A 24,724-nucleotide genomic window follows, 5' to 3' on the forward strand; every position below is an offset into this window, starting at 1 on the left:
CAGAGTACACATGTATCCCGGCCGCAGCCTATAGCCTATAGTGCTTTCATTTCCCATGCATGGTCTCTGTTACCTATATGTCCCTCAGTCAGATCTCCTCATGTATAGTCACTGTCTGCCAACACATACAACAACACAACATTCAGTATGGACCACCTCCACCCCACAACTCTCTTTCTCTCTCCCTCACTCTCACTTTTCCTCTTTCTATTTCTCTTTCGTTCTGTCCTCTATCCCTCTTTTTATTGTACCATTTTCTGCCACTTTGGTCCAAGAAAAGGAGGCCGTAATGCAATCTCTCCCCCTCTCCGCCCCCTGCTGTGAGGGAGAGTAGCTTGCCCTGTGTGCTGGCCCAGGGAGAAGGGGGCCAGGGAGAAGGGGGAGAGACAGGGTCAAGGTGAGCTCTAATACACTATTGATCCGCCCCAATTGAAAACCTGATGGAAATTTTACCCCCCTCTCTGTTTTTCTCCCCTCTCTCGCTCTCTTCCTCCGCTCTCTCTCTCTTCCTCTCCCTCTGTCTCTATTTCTCTCCCGCCCTTCTCTTTTTCTCTTATGCCTTTTTTCCTTCCTGTGTGTATCCTCTTCTGTGTCCTTGTCTTCCTCTTTTCGGGTGTCTCCATCCCTGTTTTCTCTTGGCTTAATGTCTCTTTCAGCCACTGACCGCACTCTCTTGTTATCTCTCTATCGCTTTCTCTCTTTCACCATCTACGTCTCTCTAACTCCACCCCCCACCCCCCCTCTCTCCATCCCTCTCTCCTCTCCTTGGCTCCATGCTTTTCAAACCATGTCTCTGATAATTTCCTCTCCTTTTGTCTCCTTTCCGTATCTCCCTGGATCCCTCACTCTGACCTTTCCTCTGTTTCCCTGTATATCCTTTCCTATTTCTCTCTCCCTCTTCCTCCCTCGTTCTCTCTCATCCTCACTCCCTCTTTCAGTCTGTGTCAGATGCTCCGTTTCAGTCTAGACTAGTGCATATTGATTCCTACGGCTGCTGCATGCAGTGTACAGGTTAGGGAGACCTCTGCTACAGTGTATTAAACGCCACAAATGGTTTGGAGACGGGGCTGGGGACACGCCTCCCCTGCAAGAGCCAGTCAATACAACCTCCCTCTGTCAACACAGGCCAAATGTAATGCTCTCTCTATCTGGGGTATCCAGTGGCGTGTATTCATGGATGCCAGGCTTCCCCAAAAAAGAAAAAAACATACAAAATAATAATTTATCTTTCGTCTCGCTGTGTTGCATACATTTCCTTCAATTCGCAAGAGGCTGAATGTATCTCACCAGAGAAAGCATCTGAGCCAACGAAACAGCGCTCCTCTGTCTCAGTATGTGTAGCATATCTATCTGATGCTGTCTGGTCAGAAAGACTATGACATTGTAACAAGAAAGGGAAGCCAGTAAGCCTTGATAAAAAAACATATAAAATATTAGCCAACCAGCGTTCAGCTAAACTAAGTGAGCTCTACTGTGAATGGTCCTGGTGCACCAGAAAAAAAGTGTCAAGGGAATTATTATTGTTTTATTTAACCTTTATTTAACTAGGCAAGTCAGTTAAGAACAAATTCTTATTTACAATGACAGCCTACCCCAGCCAAACCTGGACGACGTTTGGCCAATTGCGCGCTGCCCTATGGGACTCCAAATCACGGCTGGATGTGATACAGCCGGGGGGGACTGTGATACAGCCGGGGGGGACTGTGATACAGCCGGGGGGGACTGTGATACAGCCGGGGACTGTGATACAGCCGGGGACTGTGATACAGCCGGGGAGTGTGATACAGCCGGGGACTGTGATACAGCCGGGGACTGTGATACAGCCGGGGACTGTGATACAGCCAGGGACTGTAGTGACACCTCTTGCACTGAGATGCAGTGCCTTAGACCGCATTGACAGAAAAAAGTTGAATTGTTGCATCTCATTGTGTTGTTGTCCTCTGGTGGGTAGCTAGCTAGCTAAAATCGACCCTTTTAAATTAGCCATGGATGGAGATATGGATTTGGACTCGTGGTTTTACTTAAATTCTCCATACTGGCCAATGATTATAACGGTGATTCTGATCCAACCATAAATTCATACATTGCACCCCTGGCCTGAGAGGATGGAAGTTCAATGTGTAGCTAGTTGTAGAAGGCTAATGTTAACTAGCAGGCCTGCCACATCGTAGCCCATGAAAGGAAGTTAGGCTAGTAAGCAAGTATTTTAGCCAGGTAGCCTAGAACAACAACAACTAAAAGCGTGTTCTGTATGACAGTCATAGACCGTTTAGGCAACATGAAAGAGGAGGATGGCATTGGTGTTTCTCTACAAGTAGAGTCAGTGAACATGTTTTTTTCTACTTGCACACACACACACACACACACACACACACACACACACACACACACACACACAGAGAGAAATCAGTACCATGGACAGCCACATGATATGTAGCTTATGTTGATTGGACTAAATTGTTTTTGGTATCTTTTAGTTGTAACTGTATTAGACTTAGCATAGGTGATTTGATGATGTTGAAATGTTGAAGTGGTGCTGGAATAGTGGAGGCAGCTCCTGTTTTCTCTGGGACCTGCAGTAACTCTCCGCTGTTCTAAATCAATAGTTGTTTAGTAGTCCAAAAATGTGGGAAACATTACCTTGCTTGACCATGCTGTAGGTCATGTAACTTTGTTACATGCAATTTGTTTCGTGGACTTCACCAGACAGATGTTGCTCTCCGGTTTTGTGATGAAACAAATGTGTGGTTGAATTTATTCTGCCACTGAGTCTTCTTATTGTCTGGGCCTTTAGGCCTGTATATCACGGTGTCAAGGCATATGAACTAACAGGTTATAGAGCAAACAACACAATTATCACAACACATAGGTTGTACTATGACTTTTTATTCTGGATTGGCTTCTCCAGTGATTTTACCCACGCACCACTACTGGGAGTATCATACATGGACTTGACCCATAGGACAGAATGTATACCCATAGAATGGGAATGAGAACCCTGTGTATCTCAAACCGCTGGCCATTCTGTGGATCCCTAATGGTGTTACGGTTGTTTTAAGGATGGTAAATAATGGTACAACTTCATTTAAATCTCAAACATCATGCAACCCAATCCAATTCAAGCCAACAATTTTCTCATTAAGACTGTGAGTAAACACCAGTTACAGCAGAAAGACACAACGAGAACAAGGAGCCGAGCAATACAGATTATCTCAAACCCAACCCTTTCCCCTACTTAGCAACCCCGTTCTCTCTCTCTCTCTCCCCCTCTCTCTCTCTGCAGAGCTGGCTCCTATCTGAGGTGTGCTGAGTGAGAGATAAAGCGTAAGTGTGCGTCTATGTGTCTGTGTGTGTGTGTGATTTATGTTCTGTTGTGTACATGTCAGGCGGGAGAGCTATCAGGACCACAATCTCCCAATAGACGCACCAATGCTACAGGGACGACGGGGCCCTCTGTCCACCCCAGGACCCCGATACACATCTGGAACAACACAACCCAGAGAGCAGAGCACGACGGCTGGGGGCTGAGGGTGGAGAGGGGAAAGGAGGAAGGAGAGGGGGAAAAGGGCCTACTTTTCATCTATATGCACCAGAGTTACCCTCCTCGCTCCTCTCCTCTTTCTCACCTTCAGTAGAAAGAGATCACCCCTCCACCTCCTACATCACTGTATTAGATGGAAGACCGGGATTCAAAGTATGCAGAGTTTACCGTGAATGTGGTCTCTGCTTACACGGGGACATTGCCTTTACAACGTGCATTGACGACAAAGCGTGATCGGGTTGAATCCTGGCCTATGTCTACCGCCTGTTTACAAGGTCATAGTTTTGATTATAGCTGGCTATTGAGAATAGAGCTGTATTTTGTGGGGTGTGGTGGTTCCCACCTACCACCTCTCATTCTCCTCCCTCTCTCTCTGATTCCCCTCCTCTCTAGGAAGGAATCAGTCTCACCTTAATTGCTGTTAAATCGGATTAATGACTGACCCAGGACATGTTGACTTAATAATCTCTCTTCTAGTAAATCTCCCCTCTTCCCGTACATCACTTGTATACACTCGTCTTCATCCTCTCTCTCTTTGAGTCACTCTCTCTGTTTGTCTGAGTCCCCCATCTTACCCCACCCACCTCATCTCTCTGTCTGAGTCCCCCATCTTACCCCACCCACCTCATCTCTCTCTGTCTGAGTCCCCCATCTTACCCCACCCACCTCATCTCTGTCTGAGTCCCCCATCTTACCCCACCCACCTCATCTCTCTCTGTCTGAGTCCCCCATCTTACCCCACCCACCTCATCTCTCTGTCTGAGTCCCCCATCTTACCCCACCCACCTCATCTCTGTCTGAGTCCCCCATCTTACCCCACCCACCTCATCTCTCTCTGTCTGAGTCCCCCATCTTACCCCACCCACCTCATCTCTCTGTCTGAGTCCCCCATCTTACCCCACTCACCTCATCTCTCTGTCTGAGTCCCCCATCTTACCCCACCCACCTCATCTCTCTGTCTGAGTCCCCCATCTTACCCCACCCACCTCATCTCTCTCTGTCTGAGTCCCCCATCTTACCCCACCCACCTCATCTCTCTGTCTGAGTCCCCCATCTTACCCCACCCACCTTATCTCTCTGTCTGAGTCACCCATCTTACCCCACCCACCTCATCTCTCTGTCTGAGTCCCCCATCCATTTCTTTTTACTCTTTACAGTTCTTGCCCACTGCTTCTTCTTGACAGATGTTGATGTTTTGCCAATTATGAGCTCTCTCTCCCTCTTTCCCTCTCTCCTTCTTTTTCCTTCTCTCTCACTGTCTCTCTGTCTTGCCTGCATGGCATGTTGGAGCGTGTGTGTGTGTGTGTGTGTGTGTGTGTGTGTGTGTGTGTGTGTGTGTGTGTGTGTGTGTGTGTGTGTGTGTTAGCACCCATCGATGTGGGCCTGTCATTGCCTCCTAAGTGCTTTGGCAATACTAGGGATCTGCTGTCATGCCAGTGCGACTAATCTCAATCGAATTACATTGAGCTCGTATTGAGACGGCGGGAAGGGACATGAGCGTGTGTCTGGATGCTCGGCCAAGCAGCTCCCTCAGTCACACACAGTAGCACAGTCTGGAAGTCAGTCTGTCTGGTGGATGGTCTGCCCTTTGTCTGTCTCTGTGCCCGTCCGTCTGTCTGTCTTTCTATCCACTGTTTCTTGTTCTTTCCTCTCCAACCATCTGTCTTTCTATGCCATCTCTCAGTCTCTTACTGTATTCTCTCCACCATCAGTCCATCTGTCTGTCTGTGTCAATGTCTGGATAGAAAGAGCAGTATGCATTTCACGCATAAGGATTAGCCATTATAAAAGTCCACTAAAGCATTAAAAAAATTTGACATCACTGTCAAAGCGATAATTATGACTCAGCGAAAGAAACCCCCTAAATAAAATGAACTTGGGGTGAGCATTGTCATTAAGTCCTTTCAAAGAGCAGAAGGTTTATCAACTGAGGCCATGCTATAGTTCAGACATTCTTCTGAAGGGCGCGAGGACAGAGAAAGTGGGTCCATTTCTAAACCACTGCCACTTTTTCAAAAAAATATGAAGAAAAGTCTCAGACTAGCTTTGTGTTCTAAAGCTCATTTTCCTCTTTGTTGCTCGGTCTTATTGTTGGACTAACATCCTACTGCCTCATGAGTGCTTCAGAAATCTGTCAATCATACAAGGTTTGTTTTTCTCAACTTTACACGTTAACTCTCTACTAAGTTTACACAAGGTCAAAACCATTACAACTTCTAATTATACTCTTCCTGTCCAGAATTAATCCAGGAAACATATAGAAAGAGCATGAATCGGTTATTTTTCTCTGCGTGAATATAATGTAGAAGTAGAGATGGCCCGGTTGCTATGTCCATGTGGCTATGTCCATGTGGCTATGTCCATGTGGCTATGTCCATGTGGCTATGTCCATGTGGCTATGTCCATGTGGCTATGTCCATGTGGCTATGTCCATGTTGCTATGTCCATGTGGCTATGTCCATGTGGCTATGTCCATGTGGCTATGTCCATGTGGCTATGTCCATGTGGCTATGTCCATGTTGCTATGTCCCTCCACTTACAACTTCAACGCCCATTTGTCTGTAACCCATTTACTTTCCTATTTTCTCTCCCTCTCTCCACCCCCTCTCTCTTTCTCTCCCTCGCTCTCTCTCCCTCTTTCTTTCTCTCCCTCTGTCTCTACATCCCTCCTTCCCTATCTCTCCCTCTCTCTCTGCCTCCCGCTTTCTCTCTCCCTCTCCTCCCCTCTTTCTTTCTCTCTGCCTCCCTCCCTCACTCGCTCTCTCCTCTTCTTGCTCTCTTTTTTCTCTCTCTCCAGTCAGGATTAAACATTTATCTCTGCGGTTCTCCTCTCCTTTGGCCCTAAACGCCGTGTGGATGATAAGAATCGCTGGGATTTGTCAAATTGTGTGCCATCGATGAACTGACCTTTGACGCCTGCGAGTCTCTCAGCCACTCCACTAACTGCAGACAGGCCAGATAGAGAGATAGATGGATACATCTCGCTGTTATTATTGTGTACAAGTTTGTAGTTACCAGGTGTGCCGGGGAGAGGGGACATGGGTAGGGGGTGAGGAGAAAGAGATGAGGGAAGGGGAGGGGGTAGAGGAGACGGGGGGGGTAGGAGGAGATAGACACAGGGAGAGGGACTGAATAGTCCTTCAATTGTCCTATAGGTTCAGTATGTATGGGGATAACTGTATGCATTAAAGAGAGGTAATAGGTATTTTGAGCTTTGCTACCCTAATTGCATTATACAATCAGGTCAAGAGAACTACGTTTTTCTCTGATAACATACGAAACAAAATGGCTTTGATATTTTTGCTTTTATTCACTATTGAGCTTATCACTGTAGACAGACAGTGCTGATCAAAGCTCAAAAGGCATTGTGAAACCTATTCAGTATGAGGTGCAGTCACATTGGTTCAATTAGAATGAGAAAACAATTTTACTTTCCCTTTTTGCAATGCTTAGCTATAATGTTTTATTGACATGATAACAAGTATTGTCAATAGGTCTATTTTGGTCATATAGTATAATAATAAACCAAAAAGTTGAAACATCAAAAACATGATTTCTTTGGGATAAACATTGGTAAATACATTCAGTTAGTGAGAGACAGTAGTTCTAACTGAAAAGCTAGAAGGGATATTGTCATCAAGGGAGCGGGCTGCCACCAACCTGGACTCCCGCGTCGCCCCGCCTCAGAGATGCACCTGAGGCCGAAGCCCGAACTCCAAACACCGCACTGAACTGGACCTCTCTGGGCTGCGCTGGTTCTGGACGGAGAGACGAGGGAAGTCCCGCGTCGCACTATAAGTGATGGTACACTAAAAAATAAATAGTTTCGTTCAACTTATTTGTGATTCAACCCATTTAAATAATACATGTATTTTAGTTAATAAACGAGATAAGGCTAATATTGTTGGCCCTACAACCACGTCCAACACCAACCTCACGTCATGTTGGCTATGAATTTGCCTCATGGCCTAGTGCTTCCCCAAAAGAGAAGACACTCTTGGGGAAGAAATAATCAAACACACGACAAAGTGGAAGAGATTCGTGCTTTCTTCCAGTTGAACAGAACCGTCCCTGGGACTTGAGTTGTGTCCGGGAGGGCCACTTCAGCCTCTACATCACAGAAGAGCACAATGACAGGTGGAACCACTCCACCCCATCCGATCAATCACCTTATTTACTCTTGACTGTCATGGCGAGAGGAGAGGAGACGGGTGGACTGGTGAGATGAGACAGGGGTAGCCTACTGGCTCAGGCAACGAGTATTCCTTGGAATTGAATGCCGCGCATCATCACTGAAGTGGGCCTCCTAGCGTCTCATGCACTATCGATAGGGCGCTTGCCGTCCTCGAAACTGTATTGACCGCACTAACTAGCTGCGCTTTGATCATACCAAATTAGCTTCCAGATGCAAGACATTAAGGATAATAACGTTTTCAGAAATCAAACCACACGGCGCTCATTTCAAAGTAGGCTTAGGCGTTTTACCCTGAATATTTGATGGTGCTATTAGCATTAGAACGTTGATTGTGGCTGAGAAGCAACATTCAACTACGAGGAATTCAAAACACTGGTATCGAGCCTGAACTAAATGAGAAGGTGAATAGCGCTGCCATGCATGGGCAAATGGTTGACCTTCAAAATGTTCTATAATTCTACAAATGCATCTCCTGAATTTAAATATGTTATCCTTCCCCCGTGTGTATCCAAAGGTTCATATATGTGAAATGGCTCCTATAGGTGTTACGGGGCGTATGGAAACAGTATCAAGAGATTATCCAGGAATATTAGAGGAAAATTCAGCCTTTAGAAGTGGAGAAATATCAGATTATGCATTTTCCTCAGTGGATTGATTAACATGACGATATTGACCTCAACAGGTCACGTTAAAGCCAGGCGAGACGGCAGCTCGATATGACAGACTTTTTGGACAACTGCATGCGCAGGCATTTTGTACGTTAAATTGATAATTGAAGAATGTAATATATTTAAAATGTAATCGTTCATTTTGGAGTTCATTGTCGACATATTATATTGTTGTATGCCTTTACATTTTAGTTTTGTACCAGAAAGTTATGGGATTAGAATTGATTCATTTGTAAGATACCGTTTTAACGTTGTAACAATTACATCTGTCATTATTGCAATATATTAAAATGGAATAATACTAATACTAATAATACTAATAATAATACTAGCCTACTACTACTACCACTAATAATAATAATAATAATAATAACAGCCTACGTGTTGGCCAAAACGGCATACAAATAGGCCTACCAAAATGTGAGCAATTGTTATTTATTATTAATTCATTTAATCGATTCGAATTATGTTAGAAACAACTTAAACTAAAATCACCGATAGCTTACAAGAAATGTAGCCTAATTCGACAGGTGAACAACTTCTAGCCCAAATTCAAGATGAGGGGGGAGGGAGGGAGGGAGGGCAGGGTGAGTGATGTGGGGAGAGATTTCCCCGAATGCCATTTAATGTCGGAAATATTTCTACCAAATATTGACAAGAGAAAGATAGAGGCAGCCGGGAAGACGCGGCACAAACCGCGGAAATAATTAAATGAATGGTCAGTTTGGAGATGAGAGAAAATGAGGTTTGAGACTTCCACCTAAACACTGCAAAAACTAAACCAAGACAAAACTACCAAAGACAAAACAAAAATGTACAGAAAGAATGTAACTTTCTAAGTGAACAATATACATTGAATATTTAAAAAAAAAGTGGAATACAGTGAGTGAAAGTGCAGGGGAATTTTGTTATTTTTTAGTTTCACAATTTCGGGCATTTAGTCCTTCAAAAATATATCCTTAGCACAGCTTTCTGACTTCCTTTTTTCATGGATAAAAATCTGCACTGTTATAACTCTTTCTGTACACTATTTTTCGTAATTGACGCTGAATTAAATGAAATAGATTATTATTATTATTCAGCTCTTATCATTATTATTATGATTATTCAATATGCACAGCATTGTCATTCTCGTCACCATTGTTAGGTCTATATTATAGTAATAGCAATGCAAACGAATAGACGATTAGAAGAGTAGGCCTATAGTCTATTAAAATTAAGACAACTTTAATTTAAGCCTTGAACTCAGCAGCTCACAGTAGATGCTTGTGAGCAGTGGCAAAGTTGTGCAAAGTTAGATGATATACTGAATAATTGAACAGAGAAAGAAATAAACATTCGGTCGGGTTAGGTGGACCTATTGATCTATCTCTTAATCTGGAATAGTTACATGCATCTATTGATTTATAAACACTGTTTATCTAGAAATGTACTGGCACAAATAATTGATAAGGTAACCCACGGCGCCCATAAATATACATCAACGTTTCACTAGGGTAAACAACTTTTTTTTGGAGGGGGGGGGACCAAGTCAAGTCAAGCAGAGGCTAGATTATTCCAAAAGATTTGAGGGTTTTCTCTGCGTCTATATCGCAGCCAGGTCACCCGTGATCGGCATCTCCAACTCCCATCTAGGCTAACACGAAAGTGCGCGCACACACACACACACACACACAAACAGAACTCTCACATACACTCACAACTGAATTAGAAAAGCAAATAAAGTCACAATACCACTTATTGAAACGGTTTGTATGTCCGCACAAGACGACTTTGAACTTCCTGTGATACTCATAAAATAAAACAATATTACAGTCGATTATATTCTAATAAACAAGTGTTATTGGTTTTTTTTTAAATCATGTGAACATCCAAATTTGCCTAGCCTATTTCCAACTGTATGGTGTCCCTATCACAACAAATAACAGCATTGTAAACATGTGGGCGTATTATCTAAAGCCTAAAACACAAACTTTGGATACCCAACCGTTTTGTTACAATCATCCGCAAACTTCTACACGCGCAATGATGAATGGGTCTGCCAAAAGCACCGTTTCTCTTGCATGTTACATGTATTTGCATCCTGGCTCACCAGAGCGTGAAAAAGATGACAAAGATAAATGCATCCGCGGCCAAACATTATATACACGCTGTGAAGGTAAATTAGGCTGGGTCACTCATACAGACAGATAGAGAGATACACACACACACACACACACACACACACACACACACACACACACACACACACACACACACACACACACACACACAGCCCAGGCGGCGCATAGCCGACATTAGACGCCTCTTGCTAGCCGTGTGAGTGGCTGTTTAATTGACTGATTGATACTGTGGTGTGGAGGTGAGGGTTAGACGTAAAGCGTTAACAAATAGAGACACTTAACGGCTAATCCGGGCCAGCACAGACAGCTCTGCGCGGGAGACAACTTCCCCCTCAGCGAGACCGGAGAGCAGCAGTGGTATAACATGCATGCTGGGCTGGGCAAGACGGGAGACTCAAATGTGACCCTCCAAAATCTAGCCTATTTATTTATTCACTATTTCAGGTAGGCTACTATATGCAGACTGGAAGCCAACTAGTAATTTTGAAAACTAAAATAAACAGTGATATAGGATAGTTAATCGAATCTAAAGTAGAATTTAAAAGCTCAGCCTAATAACAATAATAATACTAATAATAAAATCCCAATAATATTAGTTTCAGTCACTTGACAAAACAACAAAAAGTAAACTCATAAAAGAAAACATATCCAAAATCTAACAAACAATCATATAATTTTTCTAAAACTTAAACATTTGATGGCCAAAGATATGGCGTTATAAAGACGATGACATACCTCAAGTGTGGTTCAGTATTCTTTCAACAGCCAAAGCGTGAGCAGTCTACCCAGGTCTGAGATCACTCTCCAGGCGTTTGTTCCAGTGGCGCACCGAGCCGGGGACCGTGGAAGCAGCACTACACTAACAACCTCGACCGAGGGAACTGACAGAGGGAGGGAGGGAGCGGAGGAGGTGTGCATCTCTCTGTGTGTAAGTAGTTAATTAGTAAATCCCCATTCGCTGTGCCTCGGGTCGGTTTGTTTTCCCCGGTCGACAAGCCGAGAGGAAAGAGAATTTGAAGTAGGATTCGACCCGTTTCCGCTCCTGTGTTTCGTATATGAGGTGTGTGTGTGTGTGTCTTTGTGTGTGTGCACGAGTTTGACTGTGTGTATTTTTCCTTTCACGCTCTTCTTTTCAGTCGCGCCGCCACAAGAGGAGCCCCTCTGTCTCGCCTCCTCACTGGTTAGTCACATACTTTCTCACCCTTCCTCTGTTTTACCTAAATATTTGTCCATTTTTTCTACTCAACCGTGCAATTATGCGTCAATTAACAAAGTATTGGGCTATTTTGCACCGCTAACATATTTCAGGATAGGCTTAACCCATTGTCGTCAATTCAACGTCTATTCCACGTTAGTTCAACGCAATTTCTTTGAAATTACGTGGAAACAACGTTGATTCAACCAGTGTGTGCCCAGTGGGAAAACGTAGAATAAACCCCCAAAATGTACCCTTGTGCACTCAAAGTGACACCGTCAAACATCGTTCTCGGTCGTTATTCTCTCCCTTCACATATTCGCACCCCTCACTATTCTTTCAGACTGAATCCTCACTATTCTTTCAGACTGAATCCCCACTATTCTTTCAGACTGAATCCTCACTATTCTTTCAGACTGAATCCTCACTATTCTTTCAGACTGAATCCTCACTATTCTTTCAGACTGAATCCTCACTATTCTTTCAGACTGAATCCTCACTATTCTTTCAGACTGAATCCTCACTATTCTTTCAGACTGAATCCCCACTATTCTTTCAGACTGAATCCTCACTATTCTTTCAGACTGAATCCTCACTATTCTTTCAGACTGAATCCTCACTATTCTTTCAGACTGAATCCTCACTATTCTTTCAGACTGAATACTCACTACTCCTGTATAGATTTCATGCCAGATGATGCCTAGGTTAAAAACACATAAGCCACCGCCACAGCCACTGCCATATTTCTAGAGGGAATTCAACATAATAGGTAAAAGAAAAGGTGAAGATATTAAGAAGATACAGTATCATTCACTTTCACAGTCAAGGGCCATTTATTTCCGCTTACCACACATCCAACATTCAATTAAGGGCGTAGGTAACTGTCTGTATGGGACATAATTCCCTAAATATCACTGTATACACCACAATTACTAACAAGAGTAAAAAGACACGTAGGGCTGCAAAAGCAAGGCTGTAGCGCTACGCTATACCACACACACTTCAATGCACGTCCTCAGTCCCATGCCAGCAATCGACCCTGCCCTAACCAACTTTAATTACTTAATTGATCCCCAATCAGCTACTTAATAATCAATTAGGTAAACCTATGGAACTCACTCGAGTGCAGAGAGGTGCAGTATCTGACAAGGGAGTCACCGAGACAGAGGAGAAGATGGAGAGAGGGATGTGGTGATGGGATGCATGCATGGGTAGCAAGAGATAGTGTGTGTGTATCACAGGAGGTTGGTGACACCTTAATTGGGGAGGACGGGCTCGTGGTAATGGCTGGTGCAGAATAAGTATCAAATACATGAAGCACATGGTTTCCATGGTTTCCATGTGTTTGATGCCATTCCATTTACTCCATGGCAGTCATTATTATGAGCCGTCCTCCCCCCAGCAGCCCCTACTGGCTATAGACAGGGATGAGGTAGAGAGATGGGAGTACAGCAGGTGAGATAGAAAACACCATACAGTTAGTGAGGATACAGAGGGATACAGGTAACTGTCAAAATAAAGGAAACACTTGAGTAAATGAGAGATACAAAGTATATTGAAAGTAGGTGGTTCCGGAGTTAATTATGCAATTAACGTCCCATCATGGTTGGGGTCGTATAAAAATGCTGGCCAGGACATTATTTTGGCTACCATGGCTATGCCCCCATGATGTTGCATCCCTCCAATAGAGTTCCAGACACCTGTAGAATCTATGCCAAGGTGATTTGAAGCTGTTTTGGCTTGTGGTGGCACAACACCCTATTAAGAATCTTTATGTTGGTGTTTCCTTATTTTGGCAGTTACCTGTAAGTCCACAGTGGACATTCAGATAAGAACTTTTGGGTCAAACAAGAACAAGACACCAAGACAAACACGTGCGCACACGCACGCACACACACCTCTTTACTGCCCTCTAGTGTGTCCTGTGCTGATCTGACTGTCGGGGCTTGTTAATTAACCTCTGAAGATGCTTGTGCATATTCTGCATGCCGTCCCCATCCTTTCTCCTCCCTACGAGCCCTTCTATGTCCATCTAACATTTTCTGTTCATTTTTCACCTCCATGTTCCCTTGAGTTTCCTGTCAAGTTTCCCCTATAACACCAAACCTATCATGATACTGTGCTGAAGCATGCAATTATAAGTCCTTGACATTAACCCATGTCTGTTTACATGTGTGTATCATAGTGTTTACACACCTGTCTGGGAAGGGGGCTAAGTGTGTGTGTATCATAGTGTTTACACACATGTCTGGGAGGGGACTAAGTGTGTGTGTATCATAGTGTTTACACACCTGTCTGGGAGGGGACTAAGTGTGTGTGTATCATAGTGTTTACACACATGTCTGGGAGGGGGGCTAAGTGTGTGTGTATCAGTGTTTACACACCTGTCTGGGAGGGGGCTAAGTGTGTGTGTATCATAGTGTTTACACACCTGTCTGGGAGGGGACTAAGCGTGTGTGTATCATAGTGTTTACACACCTGTCTGGGAAGGGGGCTAAGTGTGTGTGTATCATAGTGTTTACACACCTGTCTGGGAGCGGGGCTAAGTTTGTGTGTATCATAGTGTTTACACACCTGTCTGGGAGGGGACTAAGTGTGTGTGTATCATAGTGTTTACACACCTGTCTGGGAAGGGGGCTAAGTGTGTGTGTATCATAGTGTTTACACACCTGTCTGGGAGGGGGGCTAAGTGTGTGTGTATCATAGTGTTTACACACCTGTCTGGGAGCGGGGCTAAGTGTGTGTGTATCATAGTGTTTACACACCTGTCTGGGAGGGGAGCTAAGTGTGTGTGTATCATAGTGTTTACACACCTGTCTGGGAGGGGGGCTAAGTGTGTGTGTATCATAGTGTTTACACACCTGTCTGGGAGGGGAGCTAAGTGTGTGTGTGTATCACTGTTTACACACCTGTCTGGGAGGGGGCTAAGTGTGTGTGTATCATAGTGTTTACACACCTGTCTGGGAGGGGGGCTAAGTGTGTGTGTCATAGTGTTTACACACCTGTCTGGGAGGGGGCTAAGTGTGTGTGTATCATAGTGTTTACACACCTGTCTGGGAGGGGGCTAAGTGTGTGTGTATCATAGTGTTTACACACCTGTCTGGGAGGGGGGCTAAGTGTGTGTGTATCATAGTGTTTACACACCTGTCTGGGAGGGGGGCTAAGTGTGTGTGTATCATAGTGTTTACACACGTGTCTGGGAGGGGAGCTAAGTGTGTGTGTATCATAGTGTTTACACACCTGTCTGGGAGGCGGGCTAAGTGTGTGTGTATCATAGTGTTTACACACGTGTCTGGGAGGGGGGCTAAGTGTGTGTGTATCATAGTGTTTACACACCTGTCTGGGAGGGGGGCTAAGTGTGTGTGTGTCATAGTGTTTACACACCTGTCTGGGAGGGGGCTAAGTGTGTGTGTGTGTGTGTGTGTGTGTATCGGGAGAAGGGGATATCAGACACACGGTCACATACTCAGCAGATGAAAGCTCAGCCAATACTCTCATAGTCCCTAAGGATCATAGGAATATTGATGTGGACACATGTGTGTTTGTGTCTGTCTACGTGTGTGTGTGTGTGCGTGCGTGTGTGTCTCACAGCCGAAAGGGCGGAAGCAGTGGACAATACAGTACCTCCTAACCACTGACCCAAAACCAATCCCAGGCGCCTTATAACACCAACAAGGTTGAAGCAGTAGTGTGACCACAGATCCTAGATCTGGGCTTGGGATGTGGTTCCGGCGCCTGGTAGGCATTCTGCCAGAGAGTGGTGGTGGAGGGGGAGGATGGATAACTGACCTACAGCATTCCCATTGATTGAGGTAATTAATATAAGTAGAGCAGGGGAATTTTAGCTCACTTTTCACTGTATAGATTTGCTGTCTCCTTATATTTTGTATGTTTTATGTCTTTTCAATGCAAATCCAATGTATTTTGTCCCCCGTCAGATCATGACAGCTAATTTGGTATAAGAGAGATTTTGATAGGGGAGGTTTTAATTGTGGTACAACAAAGACGTGGCTTGATTGATTGATATACAACCTCACAGCAGTGTGGGTGTCAGACTGCTTTGGAGTGAGGGGTTTAGAATCTAGTTATTTAGTTGTTTAAGTCTATACTACTGTACATTTACTGTACAGTTCTATTTCTACATTTCTAGACTTTATTACATCAACAGTGGTATTGGCAGACGTTTTTACCTTGTTTCCAAAGGAGACGAGTGCATGAGAGAGAGAGAGAGAGAGAGCAAATAGATAGGCCTAATAGGTACAGACAGAGATTGGGAAAGAGAAAGAGAGAGGATGTAGGGAGAGAAGGAGGGAGAGAAGAGGGGGGGCAGACAGACACGGAAATCCTCAGACATTGACAGAGCCTTTGTCTGTGTGTCTATGTGTGTCTGTGTGTGTGTGTGTGTGGGGGGGGGGGGGGGGGGGGGGGACAGGTAGGGAAAAGAAAGAAAGAGGGGGATAGATAGAGGGAGGTGACACAAGTAGGACAGACAGGAAGACAGAAAGCAGAAGGTGGGAAATGGAGAGAAAAGGGGGGGAAAGAGAGCAAGAAAGAGCTCCACTGCCTAGTCTTAATCTGAGCTGTTCTAATCAATAGCCCATTTCCCATTGTTGCCAGAGCCCTTCGATCGCTACACCAGGGAATTAACACACCCACTTTAATCTAGAGGGGGGAGACAGGTCTGGGGGAGCGGGGCAGGGGGGGGGGGGTTAAGGGGGTGAGAAGGGAGCAGCTGTGGAGGCATTCTCAAATGAAATCAAATCTAATTGTTATCAGTGTCGGGTCTGACGTTATTACTACCACTGTTAGAATTATCCCCAGCATATAGCTCTACTATTCCCCATTAGTCTGTGTATTAGGGTGCAAACTGGACAAAAATAATCTGAATTAGGGTTTATTTTTTTCATTTTCCTGGTTTTATATGGGGGGTGGAAAGCCTACTCGTCCTTAGACTGACAAATACTAAGTAAGCTGTGTTATGTTTGGTATCCAAGATCATTTTACAAAATCAAATCAAAGTTTATTGGTCGCATACACAGATTTGAATATGGAATCGCAGGTGCAGCGGAATGCTGTGTTTTTAGCTCCAACAGTACAATAATACCTAGCAATAACAGTGCAATAATACCTAGCAATAAAAAAAACTATACACACATAATCCAGAAAATTAACAAATCCATGACTTTAATACAATATACTATATACTATACCCACATTCTGGCTTTTCTGTAGGGTCCAGCATCAAAGAAGTCCCCCTACATCAGTCTGCTACTTGCCTTTACTATCCCTCTGCTACACCATCATGTTTCATTAGGGGCGGCAGGTAGCCTAGTGGTTAGAGCGTTGGGCCAGTAACCGAAAGGTTGCTAAATCGAATCCCCGAACTGACAAGGTAAAAATCTGTCGTTCTACCCCTGAACAAGGCAGTTAACCCACTGTTCCTAGGCCGTCATTGTAATTAAGAATGTGTTCTTAACTGACTTGCCTGGTTAAATAAAAATATGAGCTAGGGCGGTAGCTATGTTCAATTGAAGAACCTATATCAAATTGAACTGAATATAAAATAGTAGAGCAAACCTCAAATGACAGTCTTTTCACCATATAGCAATTTTAGTCAGAGCCACATACTGCATGCTGCATGCTGTACACAGGACTGATACTATGATACTATGGGGAATAGGGTGTTATTTTGGACACACTTTTAGTGTCTACAGCCCCAGGTGTGGCCTATGGGTCTTTGCACATCCAGCCTAAGGAAACATCCTTGGGGGTAAAAGGAAACACGGCATGATAACTCTCCTCTTCCCTCCCAGTCTCCCCCAAGGCTAGCGCCCAACTTTTCCTCCAATCCATTCTACTTCTACTTCCCTTTTGATGTCATTTCATAACAGAGTAATTTACTCGTTAGCGTTGGTCTTTAATTGTGGGTAATTAGGTGTGGTGGTGTGGTGGAGGGAGCGCTGCTCGGCCGACTAGGGGGAAATTAGCCTCAGTTCAGCTGTGAAATATGGGGTTAAGTGAGAGAAGGAGAGGGGGTAAGCGACTCCCAAACATGGGGCAGGCCAACTTGGGGGTAGGTAGGGTAGGTGAGACGGGAGGGTGGATAGAAAGAGGTGTGAATCAGAGAGAAAATGTGGAAGAGATAGAAAAGTTTGAGGAAGAATTGAGTGAGAAGGAAGAAATAAGGATTTACTGAAAAGCAAGGGAAGGATAACAGTAAGGATGGAGGAAGAGGGAAGGATAACAGTAAGGACAGAGGAAAAGGGAAGGATAACAGTAAGGACAGAGGAAGAGGGAAGGATAACAGTAAGGACAGAGGAAAGGGGAAGGATAACAGTAAGGACGGAGGAAGAGGGAAGGATAACAGTAAGGACGGAGGAAAAGGGAAGGATAACAGTAAGGACAGAGGAAGAGGGAAGGATAACAGTAAGGATGGAGGAAAAGGGAAGGATAACAGTAAGGACAGAGGAAGAGGGAAGGATAACAGTAAGGACAGAGGAAGAGGGAAGGATAACAGTAAGGACAGAGGAAGAGGGAAGGATAACAGTAAGGACAGAGGAAAAGGGAAGGATAACAGTAAGGACGGAGGAAGAGGGAAGGATAACAGTAAGGACGGAGGAAGAGGGAAGGATAACAGTAAGGACGGAGGAAGAGGGAAGGATAACAGTAAGGACAGAGGAAGAGGGAAGGATAACAGTAAGGACAGAGGAAAAGGGAAGGATAACAGTAAGGACAGAGGAAAGGGGAAGGATAACAGTAAGGACAGAGGAAAGGGGAAGGATAACAGTAAGGACGGAGGAAGAGGGAAGGATAACAGTAAGGACGGAGGAAGAGGGAAGGATAACAGTAAGGACAGAGGAAGAGGGAAGGATAACAGTAAGGACAGAGGAAAAGGGAAGGATAACAGTAAGGACAGAGGAAAGGGGAAGGATAACAGTAAGGACAGAGGAAAGGGGAAGGATAACAGTAAGGACAGAGGAAGAGGGAAGGATAACAGTAAGGACAGAGGAAGAGGGAAGGATAACAGTAAGGACAGAGGAAGAGGGAAGGATAACAGTAAGGACAGAGGAAGAGGGAAGGATAACAGTAAGGACAGAGGAAAGGGGAAGGATAACAGTAAGGACAGAGGAAAGGGGAAGGATAACAGTAAGGACAGAGGAAAGGGGAAGGATAACAGTAAGGACAGAGGAAGAGGGAAGGATAACAGTAAGGACAGAGGAAGAGGGAAGGATAACAGTAAGGACAGAGGAAGAGGGAAGGATAACAGTAAGGACAGAGGAAAAGGAAAGGATAACAGTAAGAATGAAGGCAATTCACAGGCACTGATAAGAGGGAACATAAAGCAAGACTGTATAAAGCAGGAACAATGTTTTTCTGTCTATTTTACTATCAGTTGGTTGAATGAATAAACATATAACACATCTAGTATCATGGTCTCTTTATGCAGTGCAGTCATCTAATAAGATTACCTATAGACAAACATCCATGCAACAGTCCTCTGCCGTGTCTCAGCCAAACTCTGAAGCAGATCTAGCTGACATGGAGTGGATTGCTGACTTTATGAACTGGGAGTGACCCTTGATTAAATGTAGTACCCAGCTGAATAAAGCCCCCGTGCCCTTCACATCCGTTAATGCGTTTACGTAAGCCCGCCTAACGGCTATAAACGTCGGAAAAGCCATAAAGCAGATGAGGAATGATTGGAGCCATTGACTGTACCGTCATCGTCTCAGTGCTGGGGGACTGACTCTGGACCTGCCTTTATGACTGTTTTATCACTCATGGAACCATTCAACCTGACAATAATCAACCTGTTAAAGTCAACATAAATATCACCTCAGTCGACCCACGTACAAGACAAATAACTGAACGGCTGTGTTTCTGAGAGGTGTGGATGTTGATGTAGCCGACCTAATCAATGGATGAGGCTCAATGCCACTGATCAAACAGCCAGGCTGTTCAAGATTGACATCGAAATTGGACGTCTTTCCGTGTCCTGCGAACGTTAGGAAATGCCTTCAAAACCGGCCACTAGGGGCAACAGTGAGCGCTATTATCATCAAGTAGGCTTGGGTTTTGATGGGGTGTTGTGGACAGGGTGCTGGCATGTATGCAATCCCATCACTCTGGATCAGAAGGTTGTGTGTTCAATCCCAGTCGTGGACACTGTTTTTTCTTTTTGGTTTTAACCCTATCCCAAACCATAACCCTTACCTTACTCATTCTGAATGAGTGACTAAACTTCATGTTTTAACCCTATCCCAAACCATAACCCTTACCTTACTCATTCTGAATGAGTGACTAAACTTCATGTTTTAACCCTATCCCAAACCATAACCCTTACCTTACTCATTCTGAATGAGTGACTAAACTTCATGTTTTAACCCTATCCCAAACCATAACCCTTACCTTACTCATTCTGAATGAGTGACTAAACTTCATGTTTTAACCCTATCCCAAACCATAACCCTTACCTTAACCATTCAGAATGAGTGACTAAACCTTTTAACTTCGACATTTGACCTTCGGGAAAATGGAACAACACAGAGCAGCAGGAGCAACAAAATGTGACTTTTGGAGAACATGGATGAACATCTAATTCTGCAGTGAGACTGAGACCTTGATGCTTTTCCAGCCAGGCATCCTGAATAACAAAAATATACCTGTGATTGATACCACTGATATCATTGGAAAAAAATCCTATGCTTGCTTGGCCGTTACCTCTGGCCCAGCCGGTGTCTCATGCATAATGCTTTACTCTGACTGATCACACTGTGGCCCATCTAGATACAGCACTGACACTGCTACAGAGATGCACCTCACAGGGGCTTGACACTCTACAGGTAACTTCCCCCCTCAAATATACACCATTTAAACCTACTTACATTATAAGTGCTGCAAGCATTAACGAAGGCCAGCCACACACTGTAAGAGTTTGAGGCTTTCCATGCACACGCGCACACACGCGCACACACGCGCACACACACACACACACACACACACACACACACACACACACACACACACACACACACACACACACACACACACACACACACACACACACACACACACACACACACACACACACACACACACACATTCTGTACCTACAACTTCTCAAGTGAATCCCCCATTTGTTTACCCATGTACTAAAGCTCCCTTGCCTCCTCACTTCCTCTCCTTCCACACTCTCTCGCCACTTAGATACACGGCTAACATCTCACCTTTCCGCTCTTTAAAGTGAAGATATACACTGAGTGTACTAAACATTGAGGACACCTTCCTTATATTGAGTTGCACCCCCCCCCCCCCCCCTTTTATCCTCAGAACAGCCTCAATTCGTCTGGGCATGGACTCTACAAGGTGTCGAAAGCGTTCCACAGGGATGCTAGCCCATATTGACTCCAATGCTTCCCAAAGTTGGCTGGATGTCATTTGGGTGATGGACCATTCTTGATACACATGGGAAACTGTTGAGCATGAAAAACCCAGCAGCATTGCATTTCTTGACACAAACCGGTGCGCCTGGCACCTACTACCATACCCTGTTCAAAGGCACTTACATCTTTTGTCTTGCCCACACACCCTCTATATGGCACATATACACAATCCATGTCTCACTTGTCTCAAAGCTTAAAAATCCTTCTTTAACCTGTCTCCTCCCCTTAATCTGCAGAGATTGAAGTGGATTTAACAAATGACATCAATATGGGATCTCAGCTTTCACCTGGATTCCACTGGTCAGTCTGTCATTGAAAGAGCAGGTGTTGTTGATGTTTTGTACACTCATTGTAGGCCTACATTACAAATGCAACGCAACACGTTCTCATCAAAGAAGCATCTCAATTTCTCGTCAAAGAAGCATCGCAATACTGCTTAATAGCAAAGAACCGGCGTAGATCTATTTGGAGACGCATAGAGCGCAGTACAATACACTCCCGTGCGCATTCTGTAGATCAATCCATTTCTGAAGGAGCCACGTGTTTTCCCCCTCAATCTCTTGAGCTCTCTGTTTCCAGAGCACTCCGACGTCTTCTTTTAGTATTCCTCTCACTTAGTCTAACGTGTCTATCCAGAGGCAATGGGAAGAGAGCATGCTTACCTTCTCCGATGCGCTCTCATCGACTTGGCAGTAGGTCCCACTTGAGTTTCCGGGGCCCGGTCGACGTAACTGACATAGACAGAGCTTTCTGACGACTGGGAATCAACTCATGAACACCTTTCACTGCCCATCCTCCACATGTGCATAATAGTAGGCTAAAGCAACTCAAAGAAAGATAAATAAATAGGGTAGGCTACAGCCTATTGAAAAGTTATTGATAAACAGAAAATAGTCTGAATATTGAGTTTTAGGTTAAAGAAAAACAGACATAGTATGAGTAGTCTAAAGTGTAGACAACCAAGCGGGTAAAGAAAACAAACAAAACTCTGTTGAAATGTCCTGCGTAAAAACAAATAGGCTAGTTTGCTAAAGAAAAGAGGACAAATGCACAAAAAAAGTTGTCCACTCTAAACGTTTCCTATGTCACTTCCAACTGCGTCCGAGGTGCGTAAGAGATGGGACAGGAAGAAGAAGCTGCGAACCAGATGGAGACATCACGAGAAACAATGCTATATGAGAGGGCGAGGCAGGTTGACAGTGCTTGCTAGGGGGAGAGCAAGCGAGCATGACAGAGAGGTCCAGGACGCGGGGAAAGAGCAGAGCAGAGATGGGGGTGGAGAGAAAGAGATTGAGAAGCTCATATGGGTCTAGCCCTCTACACCCAAGCTGGCTACACTTGAGTTTCTATCTACTCTGTAAAATGTGTTCTGCGCGTGTTCCTGTGTGTGAAAATTGACCAGCCGACTGAAAGCAAAGAGGGAGACCGCCAATGAAAATGAAAATATATGTAGACGGTGGCCAGATAGAGGATCGATCAGGTTATAATTTTGCCCAAAGTCGGGGAAAATAAAGTTCATGGAGGAATGAAATTTGAAAACAGATGGCGAATCTCGTCGCCTTAAATAAGATTCGATCTCTTGGAATGGAGTGTAGATAATATTTGGTTGGACGTTTGATGAAAATGACAGATTTTTCATTTTGGACAGGTGGGGGTAGAGAGGGGTGATGGAGGATCAGGGGGAGGGGGTCCAGGGGCGGGTGACAGTGGGAGTGAGATTACGTGCAGGTGATAGAGGGGGGCTCCGATCTGTCTAGGGACAGAAACTAAACTTGGGAGAAGAAAACGGTGTATTTCTTCCCTTAGAGCTTATCCCATCCTCATCCCTCTATTTCTACCCCCACAGCGCGGTAACTGCCCCTCGTTTCTAACCCCGCACACCCCCGGCGTTCCACAAAGGGGGGGGGAGGGGGTGAGGAAAGGAGAGAAAACAAGAATACCAAATAAATGAGAAATTTTCGTACAGGCCCCGCTTCCGTGCGTTTCATGCTAGCAATAACAATTAAATATCGACCGCTTTCCCGGCCGGAGAGAACCTGAGATACCCAGAGACTGCCAAGTACCGAGACCCCCTCCCCTCCATTTCTCCATCTTGCTCATATGCACTCACTCTCCTCCTTTTCTAGTCATCCCTCTCTCCTTATAATCCAACTCCAACTCAATCTCTTCTAATTTTGTGTATCTCATTTGTCTTGACGCTTTCCATCCCTCCTCCCACCATTTGTCATCAGCTGCAGCAGTCTTATCATCGTTTTTTGTGGTAGCCCTTGGCCCAAACTCTGCTTTTCTCTCAACACGCAACACAACAAAATATGCCTGTGACTTTATTCAAATCATATATAATGAACTGAGATTCATAAAGGTTGCCACCAGAATAGTGGTTATATTTAGGCATATGAATAGTAGAAGATAGGGGACCATGCTCAGCTCAGCATCTTCCTCTCTAAGTAGGCCTAAACCGCTTGTAGTATGTCTACATTTTGATCTGAGTCATTTAGCAGGTGCTCTTATCCAGAGCATACATACATTTTCAAATTTGTTTTTACTGGTCCCCGTGGGAATCAAACCCACAACCTTGGCGTTGCAAGTGCCAAGCTTTATCAATTTAGCCACACGGGACCATATTTACAATATAGTCCCCTTTTAGAAAGGGATATATGGGTCTATTGGCCCATTTCATCAAACTTAAACGTTGTCTTCATTTGGACAACATTTATGGTTTCACACTGTAGCCTACTACAGTGTGCCTATTATGTTATATATACAGGAAGGGAAACAGGTATATCTAGGGCCTAAAGGGCCAGTGCAGGTACCAGTAAAAGCGGCAAAAAACAGGTAGACTCCATTCCCTTCCAACAGCGTTCTTTAGTTGATTGACGTGTCCCCTAGATTCATGGAACTCGTGACAAGAATGTGAGAGCGGTGGCATTATGTTGGACTGAATTCTTGAGCGCGAGCAATACCAACTTTCCAAACGAATTGCACAGCTATCAAAAGTTTCTCCATCATTGTCGTTGTGTCTTTTCGCTACTCTTTATATTTTTTTTCCGCCTCAGAACTTCTTTCTCTTCGCACCCAAGTCATTCGATTTCTATTTATTCACCCCACCACCCCAACCTCCCCTCTCAGCACTCCACCTTCGCTCTCTCCTCATCCGATCCAGCCGTTTTCACACCTCTCCGCATCTTCGTCCCCTATTAAAACCCACCCACCACGCCAACCTCTCCTCTCCGCATCTTCGTCCCCAATTAAAATCCACCCCTCCTCATAGTCGCCCTATTTCTCTCTTTTGCCATCCCACTGGCTTCCCCTCCGTTCTTCCCTCCACCTCGTTATCTCACCGTTAGGATTTAATTTGTTAATGCATTAATTATCTACGTCCCAATACCTCTCCCTAGCCCTCTCACCCCTCAGGCCTCCAGGCTAGCTGTGTAGCTGTGTCCGTGCACACAAAAAAATCCCCGTTCTTTTCCCTTTATTTTTCCCTTTTACCCCATGCCTCTTTTTCACTCTATTTCTCGGTCTTCCACTCTTTGCCCCCTACCTATTTCCCCCCAGT

At 44.6% G+C, this 24,724-nt stretch overlaps 1 protein-coding gene across 1 annotated transcript in view; it reads right to left on the reverse strand.

Moving 5' to 3' along the window:
- The window catches only part of erfl1 (Ets2 repressor factor like 1), a 53,746-nt gene extending 42,168 nt beyond the window's left edge, over positions 1 to 11,578 (reverse strand). The window contains exon 1 of the mRNA XM_029719137.1: positions 11,263 to 11,578. The gene's annotated coding sequence lies outside the window, so the exon portion shown is untranslated. The remainder of the gene's footprint in view (positions 1 to 11,262) is intronic.
- Positions 11,579 to 24,724: the final 13,146 nt, after the last annotated feature.

The sequence above is a fragment of the Salmo trutta genome, chromosome 3 (assembly GCF_901001165.1).
Source record: "Salmo trutta chromosome 3, fSalTru1.1, whole genome shotgun sequence".
Classification (NCBI taxonomy): Eukaryota; Metazoa; Chordata; class Actinopteri; order Salmoniformes; family Salmonidae; genus Salmo; species Salmo trutta.